This window comes from Podarcis liolepis, assembly GCF_965112155.1.
Source record: "Podarcis liolepis genome assembly, chromosome: 9".
In the NCBI taxonomy this organism is placed as follows: Eukaryota; Metazoa; Chordata; class Lepidosauria; order Squamata; family Lacertidae; genus Podarcis; species Podarcis liolepis.
The window spans coordinates 23,500,880-23,521,710 of NC_139564.1; the positions used below are offsets into that span (position 1 = coordinate 23,500,880).

General features: G+C 41.8%; 1 long non-coding RNA gene across 1 annotated transcript in view; it reads right to left on the reverse strand.

Annotated features, from left to right (window-relative positions):
• Positions 1-4,985: 4,985 nt before the first annotated feature.
• The window catches only part of LOC310686181, a 42,197-nt gene continuing 26,351 nt past the window's right edge, over positions 4,986-20,831 (reverse strand). Inside the window, exon 3 of the long non-coding RNA XR_014515748.1 lies at positions 4,986-5,120. This is a non-coding gene — a long non-coding RNA (uncharacterized lncRNA). The remainder of the gene's footprint in view (positions 5,121-20,831) is intronic.

The following is a 20,831-nucleotide window of genomic DNA, read 5'->3' on the forward strand; positions in this document are numbered from 1 at the left end:
AAGAAATGCCCCAATAATCTGCCTTGGCACTTTACTTCCTTCTAGTTGTTCAACGGGATTGCAATTTTCTGTTTGCTTTCACCCAAAGCTCATAAGAAGAGGTTTGTCATGAAAAAATACTTTGTTCAATTGCCTTATTGTTTGGAATGGCTACTACGTTGTATAAGGCAGCTGTTGTTTCCTTTTACTCTTCTGCTATCTCCCTTTTCCTTTCTGCCATTATGCCTTGGGTAGTTTCTAAGCATCATAAACACACAGTGGCAAGCTCTAGTGAATTCATTTTCCAAGGGTGGGTCCTAATGTAGCCCAAACAGCACCATCCAAGATGGGCACTCCAAGATTTACAGAAGTACAGAAGTATTTTTAGGGAGCAGGGCCCTAAGGGTGATAAACAATAACAAACCAGCTCAATGGAGACTGAGCATGCTCAATAGCCACAGAACACTGACTATTGGATGGAAAACTACGGAGGAAGGAGAATGCAATGGAGTGTACTAGAAAAAGCCATGGATCATTTGCTGCTGAAACTTTCAATGAGAGTATTCCACATGACAACATTTTATTGTAGACCCTCGTCTACCTATTTGTTCTTTGTCTACCTGTACAACAGTCATTTGTCAATATTCCATCTTCCTTTCCTAAAATTATTTTGGGCTCTTATTTGACTAAGGAAGAGAATGCAGGAATGGGGTGGCTTGATGGCTGGGATCATCATGGACAGTGAACAGGCTCAACTCCAGTTTGGAATTTGCTGCCAAGGAGTGTGGTGGAGTCTCCTTCTTTGGAGGTCTTTAAGCAGAGGCTTGACAACCATATGTCAGGAGTGCTCTGATGGTGTTTCCTGCTTGGTGTTGGACTCGATGGCCCTTGTGGTCTATTCCAACTCTATGATTCTATGATTCTATGTGTCCCTGAGGTCACCTGAAGGGTTAACTGAACGGTTGCCATGAATTCCTATAATTAAAAGGAAAACACTGTACTTGGGACCAGTGCTGCAGTAAGGCAAAAACTTCTTGCTGTCTCCTTTCAGGGTTTCCACAAGAGTGTTCGCACCATCTTCTGTGGTATTTGCAATATTCAAACCCTCCATCTGATCAGTCCAGCCATCATAGTGATGAGCATTTGCTAGTGTATTAATAATTACCAGTTAATAGTAATCTCTGAATTTCTATTGCCTTCCTAGTTAAGTTATTTGGGGTGTTCAGCATGCTGTTACATGAGCATGAGTGTTATAATGATAATAATAATATTTTTTTATTTATACCCTGCCCTCCCTGGCCAGAACCAGGCTCAGGTTCTGACCTAACACCAATAAAATTACAATAAAACGTAAAAGAAGAAGAAAAAACAGTTAATTAAAATACAGGTTAAAATACAATTTAAAATGTAGCCTCATTTTATTAGTAGCCCATAAATCAAAACCATAAGGGGAGGGAAACATAAGGGGCAGACTGAGTCTAAACCAAAGGCCAGGCGGAACAGCTCCATCTTGCAAGCCCTGCAGAAAGATGTCAAATCCCGCAGGGCCCTGGTCTCTTGTGACAGAGCGTTCCACCAAGTCGGGGCCAGTACTGAAAAGGCCCTAGCCCTAGTTGAGACCAATCTAACCACCTTGCGGCTTGGGACCTCCAAAGTGTTGTTATTTGTGGACCTTAAGGTCCTTCACAGGGTATGCCAGGAGAGGCGGTCCCGTAGGTTGCTGTGTATGCCTTCTAGAAAACATGGTCTGAAACCCCCAAGAGCAGCTAAGTTCAGAGAGAAAAGCTGGATAAAACTATTCTATGAATCTTTGAATTTAGTTCTCTCTCTTATAGAAAAGAGCATAGGCCAGACTCTCCTGTTATGATGAACTTCATGTGTTTTGGACTACAAGCTCACATCATCCTCAGCCAGTATGGCCAATGGTCAGAGATGATGGCAGCTGTAGCCCCAAACATCTGGAGGGCACCAGCTTGGGGAAGGTTAGCACAGACCCTTGGACCGTTCCATTTTATTAGCTTGCAATGCAAGATAATATCGCATTAAAGCAGGCAAGGTGAAACGACACATTATCAGACTGTACTTCTCCAACTCAGAACAATGGCAGTTCTCCACAATGAGCATCGTAATGTGCATGACATCTGGAAGATCTTATGACCGCATGAGTAGAAGGATTTAAGAAACCTTTCTTCCTGTGGGGATATGACAAGCAGAACCTGAAGTTGATTTATGTGACAACGCTCAAGGCTTCTTCAACTTCAGGGAAGGAGTCTTCCCCAAGGTGGCAGCATATGCCTGTTTCACAGGTACTGATGCAACTAGCTGAAAGCTTCTTTTCTCCCATTCACAGCAAGTTAAGGACAATTAAGAATTTTGTTTTAATATTCAGGTGATTATTGGGGGAAGAGGGCTGTTCAAGGAAATGAACGAAGCACTGGGGGGAAACTCTTTAACCCAACCAGCAGTGCTTGTAGATACTTGGGGCAGGGTTCACCCTGACCAAGGACTTATTTGATGCTTCAGCAAGTGAAGCCATCTTCTTGATTGCTTCTACTGCTTCCATTTCATTTACTTCTTTATAAATGTATTTATATTCTGTGCTACCAGGGCTTTCTTTCAGCTGCAGCTCACAGGAACTCAGTTCTGGCGCCTCTCAGGTGAGCACCATTGCCATTATAAGAGAACAGGGGAGGCATTCCTGGCGAGTTCCGGCACCTCTTTTTCTAGAAATATGGCACTGTGTGCCACCATATTAAAAAATATAAGGCTTGCACCCAACAATATGTGAACAATACAATTAAAAGCAATAGAAAACAATCATTTAAAGGACTGGCCCGTCAAGAACACTTAAAACAACTGCGTAGGCCTGGTGGCATTAAAAAAAGTCTTCAAGAGATGCCTGAAAGTCAAAAGTGAGGATGAATACAGTCAAAATACACTGAGTGGATTGGCAAATGGGATTGTCAAAGTTCCTTTCCCCCAGATGCCCGCCCCACCTTTTTTATTTAAATTTGCCAAGTGCATAAAGCTGAATGTGCACAAGTTAAATGTTTGTAAGTTGTCAGTTACCTGTACAGTGGTACCTCGGGTTACATACGCTTCAGGTTACAGACTCCACTAACCCAGAAATAATACCTCAGGTTAAGAACTTTGCTTCAGGATGATAACAGAAATCGTGCAGTGGCGGCGCAGCAGCAGCAGGAGGCCCTATTAGCTAAAGTGGTGCTTCAGGTTAAGAACAGTTTCAGGTTAAGAACAGACCTCCAGAACGAATTAAGTTCTTAACCCAAGGTACCACTGTACTGTCAAAAGTAGTAGCAACTCATAAGTAAAGCTGAGCATTCTAAAAAGAGTGTAAGGAGGATCCTGTTGATATTTTAATTCAATGCATGATGAATCCTTAAATCCCTTAGATTCTAGAAAGTCCCACTTTTCCTTAAAAGGTAAAGGTACCCCTGACCATTAGGTCCTGTCATGGACGACTCTGGGGTTGCGCACTCATCTCACTCTATAGGCCGAGGGAGCACTTTTCCTTAGGATGTCCCTATTTTCATCAAAGAAATGTTAGAGGGTATGGAGTCATGTGACCCCTGAGCCAAGAAGACGAGTAAGTATACAGTCTTTAGACTATATCTGAAGGTAGCCCTGTATAGGGAAGTTTTAAAATGTTTAATGTTATATTATGTTTTTATATATGTTGGAAGCTGCCCAGAGTGGGGTAACCCAGTTAGATGGGTGGGGTATAAAATATAGTTATTGTTATTATTAAATAGGACGTCCCTATTTTCATCGAAGAAATGTTGAAGGGTATGTTGGGAATCTTGTTTTATGTTTATATAGTTGTACCCAGTCAACATCTCGAAAATGTTTTCTTACATATCTACAGTATTACTAAGGGCTGCCACCCCTGCTTGCTCTGCTCATCAACCCCACCTGCCCACCGTTACCAAACCCACTTTCCTCCCCACATGGCCAACCCCCTGTCACTTTGTTGTTGTTGTTGTTTAGTCGTTTAGTCATGTCCAACTCTTTGTGACCCCATGGACCAGAGCACACCAGGCACTCCTGTCTTCCACTGCCTCCCGCAGTTTGGTCAAACTCATGCTGATAGCTTCGACAACACTGTCCAACCATCTCAACCTCTGTCGTCCCCTTCTCCTTGTGCCCTCAATCTTTTCCAACATCAGGGTCTTTTCCAGGGAGTCTTCTCTTCTCATGAGGTGGCCAAAATATTGGAGCTTCAGCTTCAGGATCTGTGCTTCCAGTGAGCACTCAGGGCTAATTTCCTTAATAATGGATAGGTTTGATCTTCTTGCAGTCCATAGGACTCTCAAGAGTCTCCTCCAGCACCATAATTCAAAAGAATCAATTCTTCAGCGATCAGCCTTCTTTATGGTCCAGCTCTCACTTCCATACATCACTACTGGGGAAACCATAGCTTTAACTATATGGACCTTTGATGGCAAGGTGATGTCTCTGCTTTTTAAGATGCTGTCTAGGTTTGTCATTGCTTTTCTCCCAAGAAGCAGGTGTCTTTTAATTTCATGACTGCTGTCACCATCTCATTGCTTTAGACATGACCAAACTCCCTTCCCTTTACATCTTACCCACCCCCTCACCTACCCCAAGCTTGCTCCTCCCCTCACAGCTCTTCCCAAGCCCCACCTGTTTTAAAGGAGAAGGCACTTCAGAAAATGGCTTGCCAAACTGCTCCCTGAAGCACCTTCTATGTCTGTTAGACACTTACCTACGTGGCCTGTCACTTGTGCCATTTACTCATGCACCTGCCTGCCATACTGCTGTCATGCTGGCATTTCCGTAGACCCCTATTGGCAGCCACACAAACTGCATTATGATGACAGCCTTACGTTTCTATGTATATAGGAAACTATGTCACAATGGTTGTTATAGTTAATGTTTACTTGGGAAATAGAAATATGTCCAGAAGAACTGTACCTTTTTGACTGTGGGATATATCTTCTAGATAAGCTGTGTTGCCGCCCATATCTTCACTCTCTTTGATTCTTGGTTCCCATGCATTCCAGCTCTTTAGAACTTCATTGCATACAGGCACTCTGATATAGCCAGAGATAATGCCACAATAAACAATTTAAGATGTGCCCTCGTGCATTTCACACTCTCTGGTGGGAAACAAAATGACATCAATTGATGTAGGGCCATTTGCAGATGCTTACCCCTTTGTTTCATAAAATTATGGGAAACACTGATAGCATCCGATAATGGAAACAGAATGTAGACTGTGCACTCCTTTTGAAATCAAAGTTCCACTTCTGCTACACAATAGGAAATGAATGCAATTCAAAGCTTGCTAGGAGGAAGGGAGCAGAAATCTAATACCCTAAAAACATTGGCCTAGATCCAAAAGAACTGCACAACTACTTTCCTACAACCATGTGTTTTTCAATCAGTATTTCTCCATTCTACATGGCAAATTACTTTTCAAACCAAGGAGAGTTCCCAAAAAAGTCTGCAGCATATCATGGTGGTCTGCTATATAAGGAGGACAGAAAAACCAAACATCCTTCTGGTAAATGCCAAGGCTTTGAGCCCACTCAAAGTAGCACCTTTGATCCCAGCCATTATATACAAGTATGGTCTACTGAAGTCAATGCATCTTCCATGTGTTATGTTCGAGGTAAGTTGTAAACATTATTCTTTGTAATATGGTTAGTGAGTCATGATTTTGGTTCACAAATATGGAAGGCAATTGTACAAACACTACATGAGAACTGATCTTGTTTTTTCCCCTTGTAGCTAACCCTCCAGAAAATTTGAGATATTTGCTGACCGCAAAGTTTAGCAGCCAGTAATGCCACCTTGTCCTCAGTATATTTTCTTATTTTCTGACATGCCTTGCGATTTTGTTTATTTATTTTACTATCTTCAATGCTAAGTTTCTCTTTAAACTTCCTTGTGTGTGATCTGGGAAGCTTCCACTCTGGTTTTGCCATAGATCTCTGAAAAATAATGAGTGGTTATGCTTTTCAATTTCTTTTCTTCCCTGCTCAGTTTGAGCAAAGGAATTTAGTGGTTGCAAGTGGATTGTCAACCAAGCAAACTGGCTTTGCTAGGCCAGAGTTGTTCAACCTTTGGTCCCCAAATGTTTTTGGACTACAACTCCCTTCATCTCTGAGGAGTTAGATTACCAGCTGGGGATGATGTAAGTTGTAGTCTAGCAACATTTGGAGACCCAAAGTCCAACAACTCTGTACCAGGCAATGACCTTAAGCACCTTTGGCATGACTCAAAATAAGCAGTCACTGATTTCAATGAAGAATCTCACTTGAACCCCTTTGGTGAATTCTTTCTACCTAGCCATTCTGCCCAATCTCATCTGCCTTCCCTTCTTTCACTGTTAAGTTTTTGTGCAGGGCTCTTCTGGGCTGTATTCCGCAGCATATTCTCGACACAATAATAGTGGATGGGGCAGATTTTGTTCTGCTTTAGTTTGCTCCATGATGCTTCCCCGATGCTACCACATTATTGATGTCCAGAGAGGCTATAGTGCAACAAAAGCAGGGCGAAAATAAGCCAGAACATTTGTGGTATGAAAAGTTATGGGATTTCAGCAGGACGTTACGGGATATGCACTGATCAGAAGAGAAGCAGTGTGACCACCCCAAACCTTTTGCAGGCACAAGTGACATCAAAAGAGGGATCACATGTCCCTGCCCCAACAGCATCATGAACACAAATCACCATGAATGTGCAATAAAAAGGACATCTGGGGGGGCCCCATAGACAATTAGGGAAGGGACACAGCTTTGTGGCAGAAGGGCAATCACTGGCATTTTCACGGAGGTCTGGGAAAGACCTTCCAGAGTTAGATGAACCAGCAGCTTCCTTTACTCTTGGTATGAGGGACCATTATAGCAAGAAAGGACTCTGGTTCAGTGGGAAAGCAGCTGTTTTGCATGTGGAATGTTCCACCTTAATTCCCTGGCTTCCAGATACAGACTGGAAAAATCTCTTGCTTCAAAGGGCTGGGAGAGACACCTATCTGAAAAACCCCTCCAGAGCCATTGTCACTCAGCATAGGAAATGCTGAACTAGATAGACTCAATATAAGACAGTTTCCCATTTTTCTTATATATGAGGCCACTGGGCTTACATCCTGTGGAATCAGCATTATTTGTATTAAGTCTGTATATTGCATATTTTTTTTAACCAAAGGGTCCATTAAAGCTCTAGGATCACCTTTTTGAGTTCATATTGAGTTGTTCTATTGGATATATGTTTGCAGACATTCACCCAAAATAAACAGTGATGTAGAGTAAACACTAATATCCGCTGTAAATTCTTGACTTCCCTATATTCCGATACTCACTGGAGATTTAGATCATAATATTTGACCCAGATATGTTAAAAAAATATTTAAAGCTTTCTAATGACCCCAGTATGAGGATGTTTTCCCTATACATTATACAGTTCCAAGCCATTGCAAATGCAACGTTAAAAAAGAATAAAACATGGAAATTACTTTACAAACCAATGTGGATTTCTTTGGCAATGCAATTGTTTGGAAGGCCTGCAATTGCTATAACTGGAATGTAAAAATCCTACACAATGCATGTAAATTGGAGTGGGTGGATTAGTGATCCAAGTGCAAGTTTTGGAGTTCAAAACTCCTTGAGAACACATGTCTAAATCCCAGTATGTTCAACCTGGTCTTCTGTGTTTGGGTAGGCTGATAAATTGAGCAGCAAGTTATTCGTTGAGATAGTTGTTTCCCTGAAGGCAGAACAAGTTTTATTCCTGGATTTAACGACATGTAGCTATGGGCAAGCTTGCAATCCAGGGCTGTGCAATCGTAGCACCGCTTGGCTGAATGCAAATTCCACTGTATTGTGGTGCAGTTGACAGGATATTACGGCCAGGGTCTAATCACTGCTCCGCCATGGAGCTCAAGGGATAGCTTGAGGCTAGAGATAAGAATAGACTGTAGTTGATCTTCTGTTCTTGGGCTATGAAATTGAAAAAATCAGAAATAACACTTGTGGTTACGAGTGAAATCTCAAGATGCTTGTTTTACTCCATTTCAGCAGAACCATATCAGAACTTGAAGCCTAGACAGGCCTGATGTGTTATATGATATACACAGCACTGGATGACTTTACCATTCAGTTCCTCATGGGGGAATAAATTGTTCAAATCTCTTAGAGGAAGCTGGTATTTATCATCATTCTAAAGCAAACCCAGTAGCCCAGTGAGCATCAGAGCAGTTTTTCACCATGCAATGGCACATTCAAATAGTTTTACCACATGGCGCTGACATTGTAAGAGCACTTTATGATGTCCAAATGCACAGCAACTTCCAAAAGTCCGATGAGCATGTCTGTCATCTTCTACCCAAACTACCAAAGATAAGCCAACCAGGATGACTTCTTTGCTTCTGTCGCTGAACGTGGAATAGTGCCCTGCATTCCTTCTTTTCCCTTGCAGCCTTTTGAAGGTCATGGAGTCTTCTGAGGTACATGGCTTGAAAAGTATGGCTTTTGACTGATCTGTCAACTCCAGGATTCGGAAAAGAACCAAGAGCTTCTTCCCATTACTGAAACACAGAGAACTGAATGAATAATTTTTTAAAAAAAAGGCTAAAGTTTTTGACCCGGTTCAGACATAAGGAGTCTAAATCAAGTAAATCTTTTTATAATTTTATAAACAAAATCATCCATCAATCTACTTTTGGCACCACTCACAAAACAGTGAGACAGACTGATTGGGGTGATTTTCTAGATGGGACTCACTGGAATGACAGCTTTCCTCATTTTGTTTTACTTAATGACGAAGAGTAGGATAACAGTTCTTCCTCACTTGATGCTTTTCATCAGGTTCCATCAATGACATCCAAATGTCAATGGATCACTTTCTGCCGTGGAATGAGTCAGTTCAGACATCATTCTAGGCAGTAACACAGTACAGGGACCTTCCAAGCACTGGCTAAGATGATTTTTCCCCCCTCAGGGACTTGGCTGCAATTCTAAATGCAAGTAACCTGAAGTAAGTGCCACTCAGTTACTTACTTCTTAGTAAACATGCATAGGATCGTGCTCTCAGTGACATACTGTGGGGGCTTCCAGGCCTGTTTATTGAGCATTCGTCAGCAAGGATGCTAGGTGACATTGGCTATTATGTGAGCAGCCTTTCTGATTTGTTTGTGGGGAGTTAAAAATGGCACCAAGCATTGTCCCACCTTTCTCCATCATTTTCCATGTTGCAAAAGTTGGATCTTTTATGGAAGCAGGTTTCTTGTGGAAGAGCTCCCAAACAACTTGAATTTGCTGGTAAGCAATTGAATTGAAAATAGTGACAAACTGGAAGTGCTGTCTGTGATGAAAATGTTTTGTTAAGTACAATAAAATACTCTACTCCCTGAGAGAGACACACTGGAGGACTTCTTCAACAGGACTGGTCGAAAATATTTTGCTGCTGAATGCAGAAACAGCAGATTGCTCCCCACAAGTCAAAGACCATACCAATACCATATTGAAAAATTCCTTCCAGTAGCACCTAAGTTTGTTCTTGGTATGAGCTTTTGTGTGCATGCACACACATGAAAGCTCATACCAATAACAAACGTAGTTGGTCTCTAAGGTGCTGCTGGAAGAATTTTTTATTATTATTTTGTTTCGACTACGGCAGACCAACACGGCTATCTACCTGTAACTACCCAATACCAGTCCAGCTATTTTGGCACTTGAAGCAGAAAATCTTCAAGATCCTTTCCCCAGAAGTAAAAATACAGTTATAATGAATTAAAGTGCTGCCTTTCTAGGACACTGAAAATCAGTTGCCTGCTTCTTTCCTCTGCCTAATGGGAGGACTGGCGCCCTCAAGGGACATTCTTGATTGGTTTATATGAATATGTATCTTTCAAGTCATAAGTACCATGGTAGTTTGCTGCTTCAAGAAACAAACTTGAAGCGTTTGGGTGAATGGAAGAACTCTTCATTGTAGAGAAGCCTCCTAATGGGAAGCTGAGGGTTTTTATTTTTAATATATTTGTAAGAATAATTACAACCTCCAACTTATAAAAACACAGTGGGGTGTACAATAAAATCATGAAACAATCGTAAAATGCTAAACTACAGAACAAAAGACGAGGACTGGATCCAATTAATTAACTAAAAACACTTGGTGAAGCAAAACTATTTTCTCCCCCCCCCCTTTTTGGAAGCAAAACAGTTTTCAGCAGGTGACAATAATATCAGAATGATATGTGCCAGTCTGATTTCAATAAGCCTTCCAAATTACTGGTGCCACGACACTAATGGCTCTGGTTCATGAAGAAACTAAACTTTATTGTCCTACTTTCTGTTGACTTTTGAAGTTTTTACAGTCCACTTGAAGCTTTCCTGAAATGCGGTCAGGGGAGAAGTCCAAACTCCTGCAATGCAAGAATTCCAACTAAGGCATCCATGACAGATGGCCCTCTAAACTCTGCTCAAGGAAGGAGAGTTCAACTCCTTCCAAAGGAGTCTGTTCCATTGTCGAACAGCTCTTAGTGTCAGAAAGTTCTTCCTAATATTTAGTTTCGATTCTCCTTTCTTGTAGCTTAAAGCCACTGGTTCAGGTTCTAGCTTCCAGAGCAGAAGGAAAGAAGCTTGCTCCTTCTTTCATGTGACAGCCCTTGAGATATTTGAAGATGGTTATCACATCTCGTCTCAGTCTCCTCTTTTCCAGGCTAAACATACCCCACTCCTTCAACCATTCCTCATATGGTTTGGTTTCCAGACCTTTGATCATCTTGCTCACCGTCTTCTGTACACATCCCAGCTTGTCAATATCATTCTTAAATTGTGGCGCCCAGAACTGGACACTGTACTCTAGATGTGTTCTGACCAAAGCAGAATAGACCAGGACTATGACTTCCCTTGATGCAGCCTAGAATAGAATTAGTGGTTTTGTTAAGCTTGTGGTCTACTAAGACTCCCCAGATCCTTTTCACATGTACTACTAGTAAGCCAGGTGTCCCCCATCTTATATTTGTGCAGCTGCTGCTTTCTGCCTAAGTGTAGAACCTAACATTTGTCCCTATTTAAAATTCATTTTGTTAGTTTTGGCCCAGTTCTTCAATCTGTTAAGGTCATCTTGAATTCTGAATGCCTTCTGCAGCATTAGCTACCCCTCCCAGTTTGGTGTCATCTGCAAATTTGACGAGCATCCCCTCAAGTCCTTCATCCAAGTCATTTATAAAGATGTTGAACAACCATAGGCCCAGGACAGAACCCCGCAGCACCCCACTTGTCACTTTTTTCCAGACTGGTGATGATCTGTTATTAAGGATGAGGCAACCTTTTACATATCCTTGTCTCAAGCTATATAGGACTTTGTACAGTAGTACCAACTCCTTGAACTTAGCCTAGTAGGTAACTGGCAGCCTGTGCCATTTTCTCAACAGGGGTGCCACATGATGTTGATGGTCCATCCCAGTGAGCAATCAAGCAGCTGTATTTTTCCCCCACCAGCTACAGTTTCTGGGCCACCGCAAAGCAGAGCTATCCCACTCACAGCAAGATTATCCTCCAGCCACATTTCCTTTCCTGTTCCTTTTTATTACACAGAGTTAAGGATGTTGGTGGATGTGACTAGGAATGACTAGTAAAGTACTAAGTAGCTTTGCCCTCATGGGGAAGGAGCGTTGGCCAGAAGGGCCCCCAAAGAAAATGTAACTGTCACTGAGCTTCTGCACTACTAGGAATACTGTCATGATAAAATCTTATTAAATGTGTCAAGGCAAATAGCCTTTCTAATGCAAGTTGGACTGCAAGTTTTTATGAGGCCTTCCAGAGAATGCAGGTTCCACTGTCTTCAACACAACTGATTGACCGATCATTCGTGACTTACTAAACTTTTAGAAACTCACTCTACCACATTTTGCTTTAAAAAAATAAAATACAAAAGTATTGGCTTCTTTTGCTTTATATCCTCATGAATCCATGCCCTCTTTTAAGTCTGGGGTGAAGGGGAGACAGATTTTTATATTTCCTGCAAGTCACGTTTTCATTTCTCCCACTCTCATGAGGGGATTTTACCTCAGAAACACCAAATAGAAAACATGTGGTCAGGGCTAACGGTATTGCTGCTCGGGATGGTCAGTTCCAAAGGCTTGGTGTAAAAGCTTTGCTGATTTAAAGTGAAATAAAAACAGCTGGTGTAAAAAATGTGAGGCATAAACTCTCAATACATGTTGTGTTACGTTTCAGTTATATTTCTAATAGATCAGATTAAGTGAGAAAATAATTGATAAAACAGAATTCTCTTTTCCCCTCACACCCAGGAATTTCCAGACTTTGTGTGTGCTGCTGTATTTGTGGACTGGTTTAATATTTTAATTTTACACTGACATTAGTTGCTATTGAAAATTGCTTTAGCTAGCAAGATTTATATACTACTCAATTGTAATAAAGCCTCCAAGCAATTTGTAAGAACGAATAAAACTATCAATAAAAGACTAGTTAAAAACAAGTAATTAAAACATTTTAAACATATTTAAAAGACATTAAAACACATCAACATCTATCTGTCTAGTTAGGCTTGCTTAAACTTTTTTTTTTTTTTTTAAAGCAGGCACCAAAAAGAATACAGCAAATGTGCCTGACTGATGTCAGTTGTCCCAGAATTCTTTGGGGAAAGTGATGTGCCTTGAATGTGCTTTAGAAGTATGGTTTCTATTTCTATTTTTAAACAAAGCAACAAACAAAAATTTGGATTTGGGTGCACAAGATAGACTAAGACACCTTAGGAATCTTGGTGAAATATGTTATGGGAAGATTGTTTTCCATGAGTCCAACTAAGGGCTTAAGCTGAGTTAAAGCATAAGAACTGGATACTCCCCATGTTATGTATTCCTCCCCTCTCTTTTGGAGTCTCAGTGGATATTAAGGAAAGCAAAACTTGCTGTTCTTAGTGAAATTCCTCTTTGTCAAAAATGATGAACACTGGCACTTCTCTGGCTACATATCAAGCTGTTTCTCGCCTTTGAAAGTTGGTTATTATTATTGTAGCACCTCTTTACTGGCCACCTCTCCCCCCCCCCCCCATACACACCTCAGCTCCCATTAAAACTAACAGAGTTGATGGATGTTGTCAGAACAACTTCAGATTCGATATCCTTGGGGCCAAAGGAGATTTGCTTGTATATATAAAAAATGTCACACTGGATATGAACTGGAGAAGGTGCTGGACCAATATTAACAGCGGACACCCGTGGCTGGCTGAAAACAAAAATACCTTCGGATTCATAAATTCCACAGGGCATGAGTGGTTACCAGAAGACCAAAGTAATGTTGTCGCCTCCTTATTAATCGACTGGTATGTCAACTCAGTTCTTAGAATTCACAATATTGTGATAATCCACAGGGTTCTGTAGTAATGGCTTAAGAAATGTCTAAGAAGAAAAGCCCCAATACAGTTGAAGTATATATGTTAGACATTATTCCCTTTGAAAAATATCAGTGCTATGTGGAAACTAAACACTAATGTTGTAGAACAGCTGCAGGACTGTTAAAGTAAACCTACATTTCTGGGGGTTTTTTTGAAAAAGAGAATCCTTCCACAATTCCATATTATTGGAGGGAAAGAAAAAAAATGGCCTCCTGCCTTAGCTATAGTAATGCAGTTTCAAGTTTCTGATATTAATTTATGTAATTTCCTATCCTGCCTCATTCCTTGAACTCACAGCAGTTTATGAATACAAGGTGATATTCAACAAAGTGTTACTCAGTAAAGACCCACTGAAATTAATGAAAATGCGGAAGTTTAGTCTATTCATTTTAGTGGGTTGACTCCCATAGTTGCCCCTAGTGGACTTGTTGAACATTACATGGGAACAGCTGTATGACTGTACAGAGCAGCTGGTACACTTCTTGAACGAAATGTGTGAACACTCCTTCTGTTTTCTCAGGTTGGGATGGAAATACGAGTAAAAGCAGAAGAAAACCACCTTCCAGTACAATTTCTCTCTCCTGCTCCCGCATGAGACCTCTTAAGCACTTTGGGAGTTGCCAGAGTGCTGCCCAAGTTAGTATGGTCCCCAGAACAACCCCGGATTATTGTATATTTGTGAAAAGGGGGTTGTACTACTTCATAGGCAAAGCCTATAGGCAACTGAGAATGGTTGTACATCTGGCAACACTGGTTTAACTGACGAATAGTATTGGCAGCGATGTTGACTTATAACTTGATGCTACTCCTCAGAGACTGCTAGGATGCTGCTATGGCAACTGGTTGTTGGGGATGAATCTGATGGGGAAGCCAGGCAGGCAGGTGGGAGGGGAACTATCATCTGTGGCAGGGGCCTTTGAGGGAAACAAAGCCTGTTGCTCTCTCCATAAAAGAGGACACCTGTGTTTTCATTCTGTCAAAATTTCATTGAAGGACAGCTCCCATGCCAAAGCCAAGAGCCTTCATAGGCTCCATCACCTTTCGCTCCGAGTGCAAGGTGAAATGTCTTTGGTCTCCCATGGCTCCTGTGAACTCTTAGCAGCATGCGCATTCCTACCCAAAGCCAACCAAAGCAAACAAACCCACACCTACTAAACAAAAGCCAACCCCCTGCTGTGTTCACAATTCTCTCCTGGAGTAAGAATGAGTCATACATGACAGATGTTAGTCACATCACTCAAGGCACTACTGGAAGGTGCTCATGTGCTGCGGTAAAGAAGACCCGAGGGACCGTGGATAGGATGGAACAGAATGCAGCACAAATTGAAGAATGGCATTCGTTTGGATTTGCAAGCAATACCGCTGACAATAATTTTCAGTTGCACTTAATGCTTTCCTGTTGGCAAAATCTAATTGCTGTTTTGTATGAATCCCCTCCACACCACAGCCCTACCCTTGCCTGACTGGATGCTTTCTCTGAGTACCACATACTGTAAGCAAGGTTAGCCCACGGTTAAAGCCCTCAAGATTCATCTGCAGATAATTTTTTATTCGAGTGTGATTTTATGGCCCCGTATAAAACCTCCCCTTTTAAGTGTCAGATTTGAGCTGCTTTGTATAAAGGCCACATCAGTTTTACAACACACATCTTGAGATGCTCTTAAAATAGAGGCTGAAGTTTTAGGTGGACTGGAACTGAAGTATTGAACTCCAATGCCTTTTATAAGTCTTTCTGGGTAATCTCTAGATAATTGTACTTTCTCTAACTGTAGTCCTCTGAGACAAACAGAAACCTTGTTAAAAGCTGTCAAAGTGGGAGGGGGGATGTGCTGTAATGAAGTGCATGACTCTGTGGTCAATCCCTTTACTACACATGGCCTGAGCAAAAATAAGCAGTTGCTACTGATGGGCAAAAGTAAATTTATATCTCAGAAATGATGCCGAAGGCATCATTACCTTATGAGGTCATTGCCCATAAATCCTGAATCCTTAATTGACTTTGATTTGATCTTACAGTTTTGGCAACTGCTTCTTCCTTCTGTCAAGGAAACCTGGTAGACCATGTTTTCCACATATGGTGGGAGTTGTCCAAAGGTTTAAAGGGGTTTGGAGAGTTGTTAGTAAGAGAATAATTGGTATTAAGTTACCTAAAGACCATGTACTGATCATGTTTAGAATACCTGATAGAAATATATCTTAAAAATGAGCATTTGTCAGGAACTTTTGTGTTGCTGTTAGAATGAAAGAATGCCTGTAATTCATTCTTGGCTTATAGTTCATCAAAATGTATGCAGATGTTCTAGCCAACATTTGTCATATTCAGAGAAGACCCATTGAAATTAATGGACATGCCTAACCTAGGTCTATTCATTTCAATGGGACTGAGTAGAACCCACAGACTAGTAATCCACAAAACACATTTACAGAATTTTGGATTATGATCACGAAAAGCATGTTATAATATCCTCAGTTTATTAGAGCAATTATTGTAAGAAGCTAACTTTGGCAGTGACTTGAATTCTACTCTGTTGATATGTGTGCTCAGCATTTATAAATAATACTGTTGTGAGTTTGGGGGACTCAGTTGTTGAAGCAGCCAGGTCAGCTTTTTGGTGGGTTAATGGACACTAACCATGGTTGTTAGTATAACAAAGAAGTGACTTTGTGCCAAAGGCCAGATAGTTGGGCCCTCCCTCCCTCACCTGGCTAGTAGTGAGAAGGACAATGGTCAAAGTAGTGTGCTAGAAGCAGGGAGACGCCAAAGAGACTGAGCCATGCTTGATTTCTGCTTGAATCCAAGGCTGTGACTATGGGAGAAGCAAGACCTTTTGGGATGTTAATGCTGTGAGCCCCTCCATTGTGGGCTCAGATTGTATATCTCCCTATCTTCAAAAAGGGAAAAAAGAAAACCTGTGCAACTACCCACTGCTCAGCTCGACATCGATACCAGGAAAGGTCCTAAAATTAAATAGTCGGTATGTGAGCAATTAGAAAAGGAGGCTGTGATTACTAAGACCTAGCATGGTTTCTCAAAAAGAAGTCATGCCAGATGTCAGAGCTGCTCCCAGATCCTAGCTCACAGAGGATCACGCTAGCCAGCGTTCACTTTATAAAAGTCTTTATTGAGTTACAGTTTCCATTTCCAAGCTGCCGCGTGCAGCTCTACGTCTTATAAGCTAGACCGGCGAAGCTCCGTCTGAGTCTCCGCCCCTTGTACACCAACTTAATACCCTCGCCTTACTCCACCTTTTCCGCCTGACCGTTCTTCTCTGGGTCCCTCTGCCCCCCGTGGTCTCTTCCTTCCTGGACTCTTCTGACGCTGACCCCCCGGACCCTCCTGTCTCCTTGCGTCGGGCTTTAGGACCTGGCTCCCTTTCCGGGCTGCTTACTGCGCCGCCTTCCTGTGCATTTGAACTTGGCGCGTGCGCCCAACCTTCCACTTTCCGCTTGACCGTTTCTTCGCTCCCCGATGGAGGTGTGGCCACTCCTGACTCATGCCCTCCCCCCTGCTGCGAGCTGCCAGAGCTCGATACCTGACGCCCTTCCTCTCCACTGTGCTCTGTTGGGGACGCTGGCCCCGCTTGCCAACTGTTGCCCTCTGAACCCCCTCTGGCCCCTTCTTCCTGGGGTGTCCCCCTGGGCTCCCCCCTTGCTCTGGCCACTGACGCTCCTTTCTGTGAATCTTCTGATTCACTGGAAAGACTCGGAGATCTCGGGTCGTCGTCATCACTCATCTTTTCTTCGGACTCCTCCCCCTCGCTCTCTGTTTCCTCCCTTGCCCTCGCCTCTGCTCCTGAACCCCTGACACCAGATGAATCTCATTTCTTTCTTTTTTAAAATAGAATTACAAGCTTGGTGGATCAGGGGAATGCTGTGGACATAGTGTACCCCAATTTCAGTAATGCTTTTGACAAAGTCCCTCATGATATTCTTGCAGGGAAGATGATAAAATGTGGACTGGGCAAGGTGGATTTGTAGCTAGTTGACTGACTGAACCCAACGAGTGCTCCTTAATGGTTCCTCGTCATCCTGGAAAAAAGTGATGTGGGGTGCCTCAGAGTTCTGTCCTGAGCCCGTTGATGTTCAACATCTTTATAAACCACCTTAATGAAGGAATTGAGGAGATGCTCATCAGATTTGCAGATGACACCAAACTGGGAGGAGGTGCCAAGAAGGCAGAATCGAGATTCAAGATGAACTTCATGGATTGGACAACTGGGCCCAAACTAACAAAATGAATTTCAGTAGGGACAAAGTAAGGTTCTACACTTCGGCAGGAATAACCAGGAGTACATGTGAAGAAGATGTAAGGGTCTTAGCAGACCACAGGCTTAAGTCAACAGTGGGGTGCAGCAGAAAAAAATCTGATGCTATTCTAGGCTGCATCAACAGAAATATAGTGTCTTGGTCAGAACCCCTGGAATTTTGCACCACTCAGAGATTGGGATGGCATGGTGGTGACGGTATTTTGTTATGTATTTTTGTATTTTTATATTGCAAACCACCCTGTGATCCTTAGATGAAAGGCAGTATACAAATGGGAAACTGGATCCCAGTCATAGGGTTAGATTCAAAGAACCAAGAACTTGAACAGGAGGTAAGTCTGTTTTGCAAATGCTAAGTGAAGCTTCTCTGCCAAACCCAGGGGAATTTCAGACACATCTCAGGTACTGCCATCATGCCATAGATTCAGATGTAAATTCCCCTGGGTTTGGCATTTGAAACAACCTGGTTTGATATGGATTTAAACACTGAATGGTATAGTCTTTGGTCACATTAACTTTGAGGGCCAGGACACCATCAGCTGTCAATTTAGATCATATGTATGTGTATAATAATCATACTAATAATAGTGGACCAAGCTTTTAACTTTCTTATTTTGTGACATTTATGATGTTTAGAGGGGCCAGTTTCGCCATCCCAGCCTGGAAAGTTAAGAAAGAATTTACAGAGTGGCTGGTGGCCTAGCAGATGATTTGCGTTTGGTATTATTTTCCTATTTTTGTCTTTTTAGGCTATATTTCCCTTTCTGTTTCTTTAATGCTTTGCAGTTTTAGTTGTAAGTGGCTGAAGCCTTTTTGGTAGACCAACAGACTGAACTGATGGGAACGTTTCTTTGAGAGACTTTGCTGTCAACAAGAAGATGCATAAGAATGACTTACTGCGTGAGCTCATTAGGAAGAATAAGAATAGTAAAGCAATTTATCCACTCCAAATGCTTTATAAAGGAATAGCAAAAAATTTATTGCATTATTGCTTATGGATTGTTTGTGAATTGCTCAATGGTATAATTTTGTTATGCTTATGGTAACATACTTTCCCCAATAGTATTTTCTTATATTATTAAATCAAATAGTAATGTGTTTTGGTGCAGTTGAAATTCAAGTGGTTACCAGTACTGGATTTAACCAGGGAAATAATATTTGCTTTCTAAAGCTTAAAAGTTATGTTTTTAATATCTTTTGGGAAAGAACAATTTCCCTGAATATTTGCATCTATTACTTTAACTTTTTTGTTTATGTTACATGCTTTCTAATATAATCCTTTGCCCAAATGTTATATACTTACCCATATGTAAAAAACATGAAGCTCCCTAAATCAGTTTCTTATGAAGCCACTAAGAATATGCAAAGCCATTCATTCATAATGAAGCTCCCTAACCAGGGAATATAGGGCCATGAATTCAAAAATAAATAAATAAACTGAAATGTTATCCAGATTGTAAATATAATACTCATAAAAAGTAAGTTGCCTAAACAGCATATAACTTAATTCATATTGGTAGGGATGCATATAAACATACATAATTCATGAAATTGTGAACCATTTTTTAATTGGTTTTAATTTTGTCACACAAAATGCTGTAGATAAACAGTCTGCAATGGTCAGATAGGATGCAGTCGTGATCCAAACACCAATTGAGAATCAGCATGGGATAGGAGTTGGAGTGCTGGACTAGGACCATGGAGAGCAAGGTTTGAATCGCCACAGCCATTAAGTTCACTGCCTCTCAGCCTAATCTTGATCACGGGATTGTTGTGGGGATTAAATGAGGAAGGGGAGAGCCATGCACACCACCTTGAACTCCTGGGAGGAAAAGGTGGGATAAAAATGCAACAAATAAGGTAAAGGTGAAAGGTAAAGGACCCCTGGATGCTTAAGTTCAGTCAAAGGGTACTATGGGGTTGTGGTGCTCATCTCGCTTTCAGGCCGAAGGAGCCGGTGTTTGTCCACAGACAGCTTTCCTTGTCATGTGGCCAGTATGACTAAACCACTTCTGGCACAATGGAACACTGTGACAGAAGCCAGAGCGCATGGAAATGCTGTTTACCTTCCCGCCACAGTGGTACCTATTCATCTACTTGCACTGCCGTGCTTTCAAACTGCCTCGGCCCAGTATACCTAAAGGAGCATCTCTACCCCCCTCGTTCAGCCCGGACACTGAGGTCTAGCTCCAAGGGCCTCTTGGCGGTTCCCTCACTGTGAGAAGTGAGGTTACAGGGAACCAAGCAGAGAGCCTTCTTGATAGTGGCACCTGCCCTGTGGAATGCCCTAACATCAGAAGTCAAGGAAATAAACAACTATCTGACTGTTAGAAGACATCTGAAGGCAGCCCTGTTTAGGGAAGTTTTTAATGTTTGATGTTTTAGCGCTTTTTTATATATTCTGTTGGGAGCCACCCAGAGTGGCTGGGGAAACCTAGCCAGATGTGCGGCATATAAATCATAAATTATTGTTATTATATTATTGCTGCTAGGTTGGCAGAAGTTGGGACAGAGCAACGGGAGCTCACCCCATTGTGCAGATTTGAATCACCAACCTTCTGATCAGCAAGCCCAAGAGGCTCAGTCGTTTAGTCCACAGTGCCACCCGTGTCCTTGCAACAAATAAACAAATGAATGAAACCTGTTATATGCTAGGACTCTCCCCTATCAAGGGGAGAGTGAAGATTAGAATGGGAAACAGAGAGGGGAGAGAATAATAGAATCATAGACTCATAGGGACCATGAGTGTCATCTAGTCCAATCCCCAGCAACGCAGGAATCTTTTGTCCAATGTGGGGCTAGGACCCATGACACTACAAATTAGCTATAAAATGGGCATCACTGTCTCTATCTTTCTAAAATTTGGAAAGTATTATAATTTCAGGGGTCAGCAAACTTTTTCAGCAGGGGGCCGGTCCACTGTTCCTCAGACCTTTTGGGGCGAAGGACTATATTTTGAAAAAAAAAGAACAAATTCCTATGCCCCAGAAATAACCCAGAGATGCATTTTAAATAAAAGGACACATTTTACTCATGTAAAAACACCAGGCAGGCCCCACAAATAACCCAGAGATGCATTTTAAATAAAAGGACACATTTTACTCATGTAAAAACACGCTGATTCCCGGTCCATCCACGGGCTGGATTTAGAAGGCAATTGGGCCGGATTATATTATTATT